The sequence below is a fragment of the Manis javanica genome, chromosome 11, assembly GCF_040802235.1.
Source record: "Manis javanica isolate MJ-LG chromosome 11, MJ_LKY, whole genome shotgun sequence".
In the NCBI taxonomy this organism is placed as follows: Eukaryota; Metazoa; Chordata; class Mammalia; order Pholidota; family Manidae; genus Manis; species Manis javanica.
In genome coordinates this window covers 45,634,432-45,649,193 of record NC_133166.1, presented here as the reverse complement: position 1 = coordinate 45,649,193, position 14,762 = coordinate 45,634,432, and the positions used below count along the sequence as shown (strand labels likewise).

Genomic DNA, 14,762 nt, shown 5'->3' with positions numbered 1-14,762 from the left:
CACAGAAAAAAACAGGTAAATAACAGTGTATATGATCTCATAGAAGAGAAAATGAGTAGTAAATTCTGAATACGAATTTTAGGCATTGGGAAAGGGACTTTTCAATTGTCTTCGCCTAGGTTCTTAAGAAAGTAGGCCCTGAGTTTAAGATAAAAAGTTTAGATAAAGCACCTTTATTTGGGTGGTGGAAGCCTAGACAATTGATGATGGAGGAAAAGAAAAATGTAGACAAGGCACAGAAAAAGGAAATATGGTGTGATAAGCAGCCTTACAGAACTGACCCCTTCTCTATGGATTGTTGAGAGGGCAGGAGCACCCACCTGGAGGCAGGGGTGTTCACACAGACTGAGAGGCAACACATTGGGGGCCAACAACGGGTGCAAGGGGCCCAGTCCAGGAGGAGGAGGAGCAGCTGGTCACAATAGTTCACTGCCCCTTTATTAAACAAAGGCGAATGCCCTGATTGACAGAGCTTTTTCCCGTAGCCGATTATCAACCCAGTTATCATTCCCTGGAATACAGGATTTTTGTGATGCTTGGAACTCTGCAAAATTCCTGCAAGCTGTTAATTTTGATACGAATGCTCCTACTACCTTCCATAAGAGATCCTTCCCCATGTTTAGTGCCGATGTACTGGCAGGAGGAGTTAGTGGGCTCATACCAAAATGGTTTGGTATAGCTTTTGGTGAAGGAAAACTGTTTTCCATTCCTTTGGCAACAGGAGTGGCTGGCAAAGAAAGTGACACTTGCACAGCAGAATCCCTCTTTTCAGAGTCTAGAGTTTGCTTTCTGGTTACTTCTTGTCTTTCGCGAGCTGCTAGTTCTTGTTTTAACTCTCTTACTTCATCCTTTAACCTCTGCACAGAGACCAACGAAGATTCCTTTTCATCAAGTTCACTCTCTAAGTATGCATTTCTTTCGAGGGCCTCATCTAGCCTTTGCTCAGACTCTTCCAGGGAAACTACTGCTGCCCTTTGTGCGCGCTCCAGGTCATCCTTGGCTTGCTCCAGCTCTCTCACGTACTTCTGCAACTGCTCCTTAACCACCCGAGTCTGATTTAAATCATCCTCTACTACTGTGACCTGCTTGTAACTTTGTGCATGCTCATGTTCTGGCTTCTCTTTTAATGCCTCCACTTCGTATTTCAGTCTTTGGTTGTCAGCTTGCAAGTCTCTCTTACTTTGTTCAGCCAGTACTAACTGTGCCTCCAACTCTGCTTCTAATTCCCTGCTTCTTTCCTGGAATTCAGGTAGCTCATCCTGAGTTTCCTGGAAGCTTTGTTTATACTTGAAGGAAAGTTCTTTCCAGAAAGCAGTTTCCTCCTCTAAACTAGAAAAATATGGTTTATCTTCAACATCCATAGTCAAGAAAGTCTCCAGCCTGTCAAAAGGGCACGTTCAGCGCCTCTCGGCAGACGTCTCCGCTCTTCTGGCCCAGCCAGGGCCGCCCAGCAGCTCAGCCACTGCTCCACTCCGCAGTTCCAAGCTCTGAGCTCCACTCCACGCACCTCAGTGTCCAGCTCCTCCCCAGCGCATCAGGGGTTGCCCGGGAGACATTCTGTGACCTAGAGGGCGTGGTTCAGAGCATGCCAGCGCGGGGCTGTCATGAGGAGGGCGTCGCCGGGGGCGGGGTCAGGCCCACCGCGTTAAGGTCAGACTGACAGTGGCCTTGTGCACAGGCGCTCCCAAGCTCCGCAATATGCGCTTTTGGCCATCGAAGTTTTCCCTGCACACTTTGCCACTCGGGAAAGAGGCACCACCGTGGTTAAAAGTCGGCTTTCCAGTTCCTTCAAGTGTCAGTGTTTAGCTGTTCTTGTTCACGTAAGATGAATCTCTTTGGGTCTTATTATGTGGAACATGTTTTTATAGCTGGAGATACAATGATGATGAACATCAACTTTCTTACCCTCAAAGAGGGGAAAGGGCAGAACTAAGTAAGGTAATATAGTAGATAAACTTGATTAGAATTAAGTACAGTTCTGGCCATTTTTCTTTTTCTTTTTCTTTTTTGCTGTGGCATAAAGAGATGACTTGGAAGTGGCTGGGGTCATTCCCAGCTCAGTTTTATGAACTGATGGGCAAGACAGCTAAGTTTAAATGCCTTAGAGCTGAAAGAGTTCCTAATGTATTTCTTTCCCCTCAAAAAAATCTTTCAATGTGGAAACAATAAATTTCACAGGAAAAAACAGGTAAATAACAGTGTATATGATCTCATAGAAGAGAAAATGAGTAGTAAATTCTGAATACGAATTTTAGGCATTGGGAAAGGGACTTTTCAATTGTCTTCGCCTAGGTTCTTAAGAAAGTAGGCCCTGAGTTTAAGATAAAAAGTTTAGATAAAGCACCTTTATTTGGGTGGTGGAAGCCTAGACAATTGATGATGGAGGAAAAGAAAAATGTAGACAAGGCACAGAAAAAGGAAATATGGTGTGATAAGCAGCCTTACAGAACTGACCCCTTCTCTATGGATTGTTGAGAGGGCAGGAGCACCCACCTGGAGGCAGGGGTGTTCACACAGACTGAGAGGCAACACATTGGGGGCCAACAACGGGTGCAAGGGGCCCAGTCCAGGAGGAGGAGGAGCAGCTGGTCACAATAGTTCACTGCCCCTTTATTAAACAAAGGCGAATGCCCTGATTGACAGAGCTTTTTCCCGTAGCCGATTATCAACCCAGTTATCATTCCCTGGAATACAGGATTTTTGTGATGCTTGGAACTCTGCAAAATTCCTGCAAGCTGTTAATTTTGATACGAATGCTCCTACTACCTTCCATAAGAGATCCTTCCCCGTGTTTAGTGCCGATGTACTGGCAGGAGGAGTTAGTGGGCTCATACCAAAATGGTTTGGTATAGCTTTTGGTGAAGGAAAACTGTTTTCCATTCCTTTGGCAACAGGAGTGGCTGGCAAAGAAAGTGACACTTGCACAGCAGAATCCCTCTTTTCAGAGTCTAGAGTTTGCTTTCTGGTTACTTCTTGTCTTTCGCGAGCTGCTAGTTCTTGTTTTAACTCTCTTACTTCATCCTTTAACCTCTGCACAGAGACCAACGAAGATTCCTTTTCATCAAGTTCACTCTCTAAGTATGCATTTCTTTCGAGGGCCTCATCTAGCCTTTGCTCAGACTCTTCCAGGGAAACTACTGCTGCCCTTTGTGCACGCTCCAGGTCATCCTTGGCTTGCTCCAGCTCTCTCACGTACTTCTGCAACTGCTCCTTAACCACCCGAGTCTGATTTAAATCATCCTCTACTACTGTGACCTGCTTGTAACTTTGTGCATGCTCATGTTCTGGCTTCTCTTTTAATGCCTCCACTTCGTATTTCAGTCTTTGGTTGTCAGCTTGCAAGTCTCTCTTACTTTGTTCAGCCAGTACTAACTGTGCCTCCAACTCTGCTTCTAATTCCCTGCTTCTTTCCTGGAATTCAGGTAGCTCATCCTGAGTTTCCTGGAAGCTTTGTTTATACTTGAAGGAAAGTTCTTTCCAGAAAGCAGTTTCCTCCTCTAAACTAGAAAAATATGGTTTATCTTCAACATCCATAGTCAAGAAAGTCTCCAGCCTGTCAAAAGGGCACGTTCAGCGCCTCTCGGCAGACGTCTCCGCTCTTCTGGCCCAGCCAGGGCCGCCCAGCAGCTCAGCCACTGCTCCACTCCGCAGTTCCAAGCTCTGAGCTCCACTCCACGCACCTCAGTGTCCAGCTCCTCCCCAGCGCATCAGGGGTTGCCCGGGAGACATTCTGTGACATAGAGGGCGTGGTTCAGAGCATGCCAGCGCGGGGCTGTCATGAGGAGGGCGTCGCCGGGGGCGGGGTCAGGCCCACCGCGTTAAGGTCAGACTGACAGTGGCCTTGTGCACAGGCGCTCCCAAGCTCCGCAATATGCGCTTTTGGACATCGAAGTTTTCCCTGCACACTTTGCCACTCGGGAAAGAGGCACCACCGTGGTTAAAAGTCGGCTTTCCAGTTCCTTCAAGTGTCAGTGTTTAGCTGTTCTTGTTCACGTAAGATGAATCTCTTTGGGTCTTATTATGTGGAACATGTTTTTATAGCTGGAGATACAATGATGATGAACATCAACTTTCTTACCCTCAAAGAGGGGAAAGGGCAGAACTAAGTAAGGTAATATAGTAGATAAACTTGATTAGAATTAAGTACAGTTCTGGCCATTTTTCTTTTTCTTTTTCTTTTTTGCTGTGGCATAAAGAGATGACTTGGAAGTGGCTGGGGTCATTCCCAGCTCAGTTTTATGAACTGATGGGCAAGACAGCTAAGTTTAAATGCCTTAGAGCTGAAAGAGTTCCTAATGTATTTCTTTCCCCTCAAAAAAATCTTTCAATGTGGAAACAATAAATTTCACAGGAAAAAACAGGTAAATAACAGTGTATATGATCTCATAGAAGAGAAAATGAGTAGTAAATTCTGAATACGAATTTTAGGCATTGGGAAAGGGACTTTTCAATTGTCTTCGCCTAGGTTCTTAAGAAAGTAGGCCCTGAGTTTAAGATAAAAAGTTTAGATAAAGCACCTTTATTTGGGTGGTGGAAGCCTAGACAATTGATGATGGAGGAAAAGAAAAATGTAAACAAGGCACAGAAAAAGGAAATATGGTGTGATAAGCAGCCTTACAGAACTGACCCCTTCTCTATGGATTGTTGAGAGGGCAGGAGCACCCACCTGGAGGCAGGGGTGTTCACACAGACTGAGAGGCAACACATTGGGGGCCAACAACGGGTGCAAGGGGCCCAGTCCAGGAGGAGGAGGAGCAGCTGGTCAAAATAGTTCACTGCCCCTTTATTAAACAAAGGCGAATGCCCTGATTGACAGAGCTTTTTCCCGTAGCCGATTATCAACCCAGTTATCATTCCCTGGAATACAGGATTTTTGTGATGCTTGGAACTCTGCAAAATTCCTGCAAGCTGTTAATTTTGATACGAATGCTCCTACTACCTTCCATAAGAGATCCTTCCCCGTGTTTAGTGCCGATGTACTGGCAGGAGGAGTTAGTGGGCTCATACCAAAATGGTTTGGTATAGCTTTTGGTGAAGGAAAACTGTTTTCCATTCCTTTGGCAACAGGAGTGGCTGGCAAAGAAAGTGACACTTGCACAGCAGAATCCCTCTTTTCAGAGTCTAGAGTTTGCTTTCTGGTTACTTCTTGTCTTTCGCGAGCTGCTAGTTCTTGTTTTAACTCTCTTACTTCATCCTTTAACCTCTGCACAGAGACCAACGAAGATTCCTTTTCATCAAGTTCACTCTCTAAGTATGCATTTCTTTCGAGGGCCTCATCTAGCCTTTGCTCAGACTCTTCCAGGGAAACTACTGCTGCCCTTTGTGCACGCTCCAGGTCATCCTTGGCTTGCTCCAGCTCTCTCACGTACTTCTGCAACTGCTCCTTAACCACCCGAGTCTGATTTAAATCATCCTCTACTACTGTGACCTGCTTGTAACTTTGTGCATGCTCATGTTCTGGCTTCTCTTTTAATGCCTCCACTTCGTATTTCAGTCTTTGGTTGTCAGCTTGCAAGTCTCTCTTACTTTGTTCAGCCAGTACTAACTGTGCCTCCAACTCTGCTTCTAATTCCCTGCTTCTTTCCTGGAATTCAAGTGGCTCATCCTGAGTTTCCTGGAAGCTTTGTTTATACTTGACGGAAAGTTCTTTCCAGAAAGCAGTTTCCTCCTCTAAACTAGAAAAATATGGTTTATCTTCAACATCCATAGTCAAGAAAGTCTCCAGCCTGTCAAAAGGGCACGTTCAGCGCCTCTCGGCAGACGTCTCCGCTCTTCTGGCCCAGCCAGGGCCGCCCAGCAGCTCAGCCACTGCTCCACTCCGCAGTTCCAAGCTCTGAGCTCCACTCCACGCACCTCAGTGTCCAGCTCCTCCCCAGCGCATCAGGGGTTGCCCGGGAGACATTCTGTGACATAGAGGGCGTGGTTCAGAGCATGCCAGCGCGGGGCTGTCATGAGGAGGGCGTCGCCGGGGGCGGGGTCAGGCCCACCGCGTTAAGGTCAGACTGACAGTGGCCTTGTGCACAGGCGCTCCCAAGCTCCGCAATATGCGCTTTTGGACATCGAAGTTTTCCCTGCACACTTTGCCACTCGGGAAAGAGGCACCACCGTGGTTAAAAGTCGGCTTTCCAGTTCCTTCAAGTGTCAGTGTTTAGCTGTTCTTGTTCACGTAAGATGAATCTCTTTGGGTCTTATTATGTGGAACATGTTTTTATAGCTGGAGATACAATGATGATGAACATCAACTTTCTTACCCTCAAAGAGGGGAAAGGGCAGAACTAAGTAAGGTAATATAGTAGATAAACTTGATTAGAATTAAGTACAGTTCTGGCCATTTTTCTTTTTCTTTTTCTTTTTTGCTGTGGCATAAAGAGATGACTTGGAAGTGGCTGGGGTCATTCCCAGCTCAGTTTTATGAACTGATGGGCAAGACAGCTAAGTTTAAATGCCTTAGAGCTGAAAGAGTTCCTAATGTATTTCTTTCCCCTCAAAAAAATCTTTCAATGTGGAAACAATAAATTTCACAGGAAAAAACAGGTAAATAACAGTGTATATGATCTCATAGAAGAGAAAATGAGTAGTAAATTCTGAATACGAATTTTAGGCATTGGGAAAGGGACTTTTCAATTGTCTTCGCCTAGGTTCTTAAGAAAGTAGGCCCTGAGTTTAAGATAAAAAGTTTAGATAAAGCACCTTTATTTGGGTGGTGGAAGCCTAGACAATTGATGATGGAGGAAAAGAAAAATGTAAACAAGGCACAGAAAAAGGAAATATGGTGTGATAAGCAGCCTTACAGAACTGACCCCTTCTCTATGGATTGTTGAGAGGGCAGGAGCACCCACCTGGAGGCAGGGGTGTTCACACAGACTGAGAGGCAACACATTGGGGGCCAACAACGGGTGCAAGGGGCCCAGTCCAGGAGGAGGAGGAGCAGCTGGTCAAAATAGTTCACTGCCCCTTTATTAAACAAAGGCGAATGCCCTGATTGACAGAGCTTTTTCCCGTAGCCGATTATCAACCCAGTTATCATTCCCTGGAATACAGGATTTTTGTGATGCTTGGAACTCTGCAAAATTCCTGCAAGCTGTTAATTTTGATACGAATGCTCCTACTACCTTCCATAAGAGATCCTTCCCCATGTTTAGTGCCGATGTACTGGCAGGAGGAGTTAGTGGGCTCATACCAAAATGGTTTGGTATAGCTTTTGGTGAAGGAAAACTGTTTTCCATTCCTTTGGCAACAGGAGTGGCTGGCAAAGAAAGTGACACTTGCACAGCAGAATCCCTCTTTTCAGAGTCTAGAGTTTGCTTTCTGGTTACTTCTTGTCTTTCGCGAGCTGCTAGTTCTTGTTTTAACTCTCTTACTTCATCCTTTAACCTCTGCACAGAGACCAACGAAGATTCCTTTTCATCAAGTTCACTCTCTAAGTATGCATTTCTTTCGAGGGCCTCATCTAGCCTTTGCTCAGACTCTTCCAGGGAAACTACTGCTGCCCTTTGTGCACGCTCCAGGTCATCCTTGGCTTGCTCCAGCTCTCTCACGTACTTCTGCAACTGCTCCTTAACCACCCGAGTCTGATTTAAATCATCCTCTACTACTGTGACCTGCTTGTAACTTTGTGCATGCTCATGTTCTGGCTTCTCTTTTAATGCCTCCACTTCGTATTTCAGTCTTTGGTTGTCAGCTTGCAAGTCTCTCTTACTTTGTTCAGCCAGTACTAACTGTGCCTCCAACTCTGCTTCTAATTCCCTGCTTCTTTCCTGGAATTCAAGTAGCTCATCCTGAGTTTCCTGGAAGCTTTGTTTATACTTGAAGGAAAGTTCTTTCCAGAAAGCAGTTTCCTCCTCTAAACTAGAAAAATATGGTTTATCTTCAACATCCATAGTCAAGAAAGTCTCCAGCCTGTCAAAAGGGCACGTTCAGCGCCTCTCGGCAGACGTCTCCGCTCTTCTGGCCCAGCCAGGGCCGCCCAGCAGCTCAGCCACTGCTCCACTCCGCAGTTCCAAGCTCTGAGCTCCACTCCACGCACCTCAGTGTCCAGCTCCTCCCCAGCGCATCAGGGGTTGCCCGGGAGACATTCTGTGACATAGAGGGCGTGGTTCAGAGCATGCCAGCGCGGGGCTGTCATGAGGAGGGCGTCGCCGGGGGCGGGGTCAGGCCCACCGCGTTAAGGTCAGACTGACAGTGGCCTTGTGCACAGGCGCTCCCAAGCTCCGCAATATGCGCTTTTGGACATCGAAGTTTTCCCTGCACACTTTGCCACTCGGGAAAGAGGCACCACCGTGGTTAAAAGTCGGCTTTCCAGTTCCTTCAAGTGTCAGTGTTTAGCTGTTCTTGTTCACGTAAGATGAATCTCTTTGGGTCTTATTATGTGGAACATGTTTTTATAGCTGGAGATACAATGATGATGAACATCAACTTTCTTACCCTCAAAGAGGGGAAAGGGCAGAACTAAGTAAGGTAATATAGTAGATAAACTTGATTAGAATTAAGTACAGTTCTGGCCATTTTTCTTTTTCTTTTTCTTTTTTGCTGTGGCATAAAGAGATGACTTGGAAGTGGCTGGGGTCATTCCCAGCTCAGTTTTATGAACTGATGGGCAAGACAGCTAAGTTTAAATGCCTTAGAGCTGAAAGAGTTCCTAATGTATTTCTTTCCCCTCAAAAAAATCTTTCAATGTGGAAACAATAAATTTCACAGGAAAAAACAGGTAAATAACAGTGTATATGATCTCATAGAAGAGAAAATGAGTAGTAAATTCTGAATACGAATTTTAGGCATTGGGAAAGGGACTTTTCAATTGTCTTCGCCTAGGTTCTTAAGAAAGTAGGCCCTGAGTTTAAGATAAAAAGTTTAGATAAAGCACCTTTATTTGGGTGGTGGAAGCCTAGACAATTGATGATGGAGGAAAAGAAAAATGTAAACAAGGCACAGAAAAAGGAAATATGGTGTGATAAGCAGCCTTACAGAACTGACCCCTTCTCTATGGATTGTTGAGAGGGCAGGAGCACCCACCTGGAGGCAGGGGTGTTCACACAGACTGAGAGGCAACACATTGGGGGCCAACAACGGGTGCAAGGGGCCCAGTCCAGGAGGAGGAGGAGCAGCTGGTCAAAATAGTTCACTGCCCCTTTATTAAACAAAGGCGAATGCCCTGATTGACAGAGCTTTTTCCCGTAGCCGATTATCAACCCAGTTATCATTCCCTGGAATACAGGATTTTTGTGATGCTTGGAACTCTGCAAAATTCCTGCAAGCTGTTAATTTTGATACGAATGCTCCTACTACCTTCCATAAGAGATCCTTCCCCATGTTTAGTGCCGATGTACTGGCAGGAGGAGTTAGTGGGCTCATACCAAAATGGTTTGGTATAGCTTTTGGTGAAGGAAAACTGTTTTCCATTCCTTTGGCAACAGGAGTGGCTGGCAAAGAAAGTGACACTTGCACAGCAGAATCCCTCTTTTCAGAGTCTAGAGTTTGCTTTCTGGTTACTTCTTGTCTTTCGCGAGCTGCTAGTTCTTGTTTTAACTCTCTTACTTCATCCTTTAACCTCTGCACAGAGACCAACGAAGATTCCTTTTCATCAAGTTCACTCTCTAAGTATGCATTTCTTTCGAGGGCCTCATCTAGCCTTTGCTCAGACTCTTCCAGGGAAACTACTGCTGCCCTTTGTGCACGCTCCAGGTCATCCTTGGCTTGCTCCAGCTCTCTCACGTACTTCTGCAACTGCTCCTTAACCACCCGAGTCTGATTTAAATCATCCTCTACTACTGTGACCTGCTTGTAACTTTGTGCATGCTCATGTTCTGGCTTCTCTTTTAATGCCTCCACTTCGTATTTCAGTCTTTGGTTGTCAGCTTGCAAGTCTCTCTTACTTTGTTCAGCCAGTACTAACTGTGCCTCCAACTCTGCTTCTAATTCCCTGCTTCTTTCCTGGAATTCAAGTAGCTCATCCTGAGTTTCCTGGAAGCTTTGTTTATACTTGAAGGAAAGTTCTTTCCAGAAAGCAGTTTCCTCCTCTAAACTAGAAAAATATGGTTTATCTTCAACATCCATAGTCAAGAAAGTCTCCAGCCTGTCAAAAGGGCACGTTCAGCGCCTCTCGGCAGACGTCTCCGCTCTTCTGGCCCAGCCAGGGCCGCCCAGCAGCTCAGCCACTGCTCCACTCCGCAGTTCCAAGCTCTGAGCTCCACTCCACGCACCTCAGTGTCCAGCTCCTCCCCAGCGCATCAGGGGTTGCCCGGGAGACATTCTGTGACATAGAGGGCGTGGTTCAGAGCATGCCAGCGCGGGGCTGTCATGAGGAGGGCGTCGCCGGGGGCGGGGTCAGGCCCACCGCGTTAAGGTCAGACTGACAGTGGCCTTGTGCACAGGCGCTCCCAAGCTCCGCAATATGCGCTTTTGGACATCGAAGTTTTCCCTGCACACTTTGCCACTCGGGAAAGAGGCACCACCGTGGTTAAAAGTCGGCTTTCCAGTTCCTTCAAGTGTCAGTGTTTAGCTGTTCTTGTTCACGTAAGATGAATCTCTTTGGGTCTTATTATGTGGAACATGTTTTTATAGCTGGAGATACAATGATGATGAACATCAACTTTCTTACCCTCAAAGAGGGGAAAGGGCAGAACTAAGTAAGGTAATATAGTAGATAAACTTGATTAGAATTAAGTACAGTTCTGGCCATTTTTCTTTTTCTTTTTCTTTTTTGCTGTGGCATAAAGAGATGACTTGGAAGTGGCTGGGGTCATTCCCAGCTCAGTTTTATGAACTGATGGGCAAGACAGCTAAGTTTAAATGCCTTAGAGCTGAAAGAGTTCCTAATGTATTTCTTTCCCCTCAAAAAAATCTTTCAATGTGGAAACAATAAATTTCACAGGAAAAAACAGGTAAATAACAGTGTATATGATCTCATAGAAGAGAAAATGAGTAGTAAATTCTGAATACGAATTTTAGGCATTGGGAAAGGGACTTTTCAATTGTCTTCGCCTAGGTTCTTAAGAAAGTAGGCCCTGAGTTTAAGATAAAAAGTTTAGATAAAGCACCTTTATTTGGGTGGTGGAAGCCTAGACAATTGATGATGGAGGAAAAGAAAAATGTAAACAAGGCACAGAAAAAGGAAATATGGTGTGATAAGCAGCCTTACAGAACTGACCCCTTCTCTATGGATTGTTGAGAGGGCAGGAGCACCCACCTGGAGGCAGGGGTGTTCACACAGACTGAGAGGCAACACATTGGGGGCCAACAACGGGTGCAAGGGGCCCAGTCCAGGAGGAGGAGGAGCAGCTGGTCAAAATAGTTCACTGCCCCTTTATTAAACAAAGGCGAATGCCCTGATTGACAGAGCTTTTTCCCGTAGCCGATTATCAACCCAGTTATCATTCCCTGGAATACAGGATTTTTGTGATGCTTGGAACTCTGCAAAATTCCTGCAAGCTGTTAATTTTGATACGAATGCTCCTACTACCTTCCATAAGAGATCCTTCCCCGTGTTTAGTGCCGATGTACTGGCAGGAGGAGTTAGTGGGCTCATACCAAAATGGTTTGGTATAGCTTTTGGTGAAGGAAAACTGTTTTCCATTCCTTTGGCAACAGGAGTGGCTGGCAAAGAAAGTGACACTTGCACAGCAGAATCCCTCTTTTCAGAGTCTAGAGTTTGCTTTCTGGTTACTTCTTGTCTTTCGCGAGCTGCTAGTTCTTGTTTTAACTCTCTTACTTCATCCTTTAACCTCTGCACAGAGACCAACGAAGATTCCTTTTCATCAAGTTCACTCTCTAAGTATGCATTTCTTTCGAGGGCCTCATCTAGCCTTTGCTCAGACTCTTCCAGGGAAACTACTGCTGCCCTTTGTGCACGCTCCAGGTCATCCTTGGCTTGCTCCAGCTCTCTCACGTACTTCTGCAACTGCTCCTTAACCACCCGAGTCTGATTTAAATCATCCTCTACTACTGTGACCTGCTTGTAACTTTGTGCATGCTCATGTTCTGGCTTCTCTTTTAATGCCTCCACTTCGTATTTCAGTCTTTGGTTGTCAGCTTGCAAGTCTCTCTTACTTTGTTCAGCCAGTACTAACTGTGCCTCCAACTCTGCTTCTAATTCCCTGCTTCTTTCCTGGAATTCAAGTGGCTCATCCTGAGTTTCCTGGAAGCTTTGTTTATACTTGACGGAAAGTTCTTTCCAGAAAGCAGTTTCCTCCTCTAAACTAGAAAAATATGGTTTATCTTCAACATCCATAGTCAAGAAAGTCTCCAGCCTGTCAAAAGGGCACGTTCAGCGCCTCTCGGCAGACGTCTCCGCTCTTCTGGCCCAGCCAGGGCCGCCCAGCAGCTCAGCCACTGCTCCACTCCGCAGTTCCAAGCTCTGAGCTCCACTCCACGCACCTCAGTGTCCAGCTCCTCCCCAGCGCATCAGGGGTTGCCCGGGAGACATTCTGTGACATAGAGGGCGTGGTTCAGAGCATGCCAGCGCGGGGCTGTCATGAGGAGGGCGTCGCCGGGGGCGGGGTCAGGCCCACCGCGTTAAGGTCAGACTGACAGTGGCCTTGTGCACAGGCGCTCCCAAGCTCCGCAATATGCGCTTTTGGACATCGAAGTTTTCCCTGCACACTTTGCCACTCGGGAAAGAGGCACCACCGTGGTTAAAAGTCGGCTTTCCAGTTCCTTCAAGTGTCAGTGTTTAGCTGTTCTTGTTCACGTAAGATGAATCTCTTTGGGTCTTATTATGTGGAACATGTTTTTATAGCTGGAGATACAATGATGATGAACATCAACTTTCTTACCCTCAAAGAGGGGAAAGGGCAGAACTAAGTAAGGTAATATAGTAGATAAACTTGATTAGAATTAAGTACAGTTCTGGCCATTTTTCTTTTTCTTTTTCTTTTTTGCTGTGGCATAAAGAGATGACTTGGAAGTGGCTGGGGTCATTCCCAGCTCAGTTTTATGAACTGATGGGCAAGACAGCTAAGTTTAAATGCCTTAGAGCTGAAAGAGTTCCTAATGTATTTCTTTCCCCTCAAAAAAATCTTTCAATGTGGAAACAATAAATTTCACAGGAAAAAACAGGTAAATAACAGTGTATATGATCTCATAGAAGAGAAAATGAGTAGTAAATTCTGAATACGAATTTTAGGCATTGGGAAAGGGACTTTTCAATTGTCTTCGCCTAGGTTCTTAAGAAAGTAGGCCCTGAGTTTAAGATAAAAAGTTTAGATAAAGCACCTTTATTTGGGTGGTGGAAGCCTAGACAATTGATGATGGAGGAAAAGAAAAATGTAAACAAGGCACAGAAAAAGGAAATATGGTGTGATAAGCAGCCTTACAGAACTGACCCCTTCTCTATGGATTGTTGAGAGGGCAGGAGCACCCACCTGGAGGCAGGGGTGTTCACACAGACTGAGAGGCAACACATTGGGGGCCAACAACGGGTGCAAGGGGCCCAGTCCAGGAGGAGGAGGAGCAGCTGGTCAAAATAGTTCACTGCCCCTTTATTAAACAAAGGCGAATGCCCTGATTGACAGAGCTTTTTCCCGTAGCCGATTATCAACCCAGTTATCATTCCCTGGAATACAGGATTTTTGTGATGCTTGGAACTCTGCAAAATTCCTGCAAGCTGTTAATTTTGATACGAATGCTCCTACTACCTTCCATAAGAGATCCTTCCCCGTGTTTAGTGCCGATGTACTGGCAGGAGGAGTTAGTGGGCTCATACCAAAATGGTTTGGTATAGCTTTTGGTGAAGGAAAACTGTTTTCCATTCCTTTGGCAACAGGAGTGGCTGGCAAAGAAAGTGACACTTGCACAGCAGAATCCCTCTTTTCAGAGTCTAGAGTTTGCTTTCTGGTTACTTCTTGTCTTTCGCGAGCTGCTAGTTCTTGTTTTAACTCTCTTACTTCATCCTTTAACCTCTGCACAGAGACCAACGAAGATTCCTTTTCATCAAGTTCACTCTCTAAGTATGCATTTCTTTCGAGGGCCTCATCTAGCCTTTGCTCAGACTCTTCCAGGGAAACTACTGCTGCCCTTTGTGCGCGCTCCAGGTCATCCTTGGCTTGCTCCAGCTCTCTCACGTACTTCTGCAACTGCTCCTTAACCACCCGAGTCTGATTTAAATCATCCTCTACTACTGTGACCTGCTTGTAACTTTGTGCATGCTCATGTTCTGGCTTCTCTTTTAATGCCTCCACTTCGTATTTCAGTCTTTGGTTGTCAGCTTGCAAGTCTCTCTTACTTTGTTCAGCCAGTACTAACTGTGCCTCCAACTCTGCTTCTAATTCCCTGCTTCTTTCCTGGAATTCAAGTAGCTCATCCTGAGTTTCCTGGAAGCTTTGTTTATACTTGAAGGAAAGTTCTTTCCAGAAAGCAGTTTCCTCCTCTAAACTAGAAAAATATGGTTTATCTTCAACATCCATAGTCAAGAAAGTCTCCAGCCTGTCAAAAGGGCACGTTCAGCGCCTCTCGGCAGACGTCTCCGCTCTTCTGGCCCAGCCAGGGCCGCCCAGCAGCTCAGCCACTGCTCCACTCCGCAGTTCCAAGCTCTGAGCTCCACTCCACGCACCTCAGTGTCCAGCTCCTCCCCAGCGCATCAGGGGTTGCCCGGGAGACATTCTGTGACATAGAGGGCGTGGTTCAGAGCATGCCAGCGCGGGGCTGTCATGAGGAGGGCGTCGCCGGGGGCGGGGTCAGGCCCACCGCGTTAAGGTCAGACTGACAGTGGCCTTGTGCACAGGCGCTCCCAAGCTCCGCAATATGCGCTTTTGGCCATCGAAGTTTTC

The 14,762-nt window shown here is 46.1% G+C and overlaps 5 pseudogenes; all 5 read right to left on the bottom strand.

The window, feature by feature from the left end:
* Positions 1-440: 440 nt before the first annotated feature.
* Positions 441-1,361, bottom strand: LOC140844658 (nuclear distribution protein nudE-like 1 pseudogene; annotated as a pseudogene).
* A 1,252-nt stretch (positions 1,362-2,613) lies between these two features.
* Positions 2,614-3,534, bottom strand: LOC140844657 (nuclear distribution protein nudE-like 1 pseudogene; annotated as a pseudogene).
* Positions 3,535-6,863: 3,329 nt separating this feature from the next.
* Positions 6,864-7,880, bottom strand: LOC140844656 (nuclear distribution protein nudE-like 1 pseudogene; annotated as a pseudogene).
* Positions 7,881-9,036: 1,156 nt separating this feature from the next.
* LOC140844655 (nuclear distribution protein nudE-like 1 pseudogene) lies at positions 9,037-10,053 on the bottom strand (annotated as a pseudogene).
* A 3,329-nt stretch (positions 10,054-13,382) lies between these two features.
* On the bottom strand, positions 13,383-14,399 carry LOC140844653 (nuclear distribution protein nudE-like 1 pseudogene; annotated as a pseudogene).
* Positions 14,400-14,762: the final 363 nt, after the last annotated feature.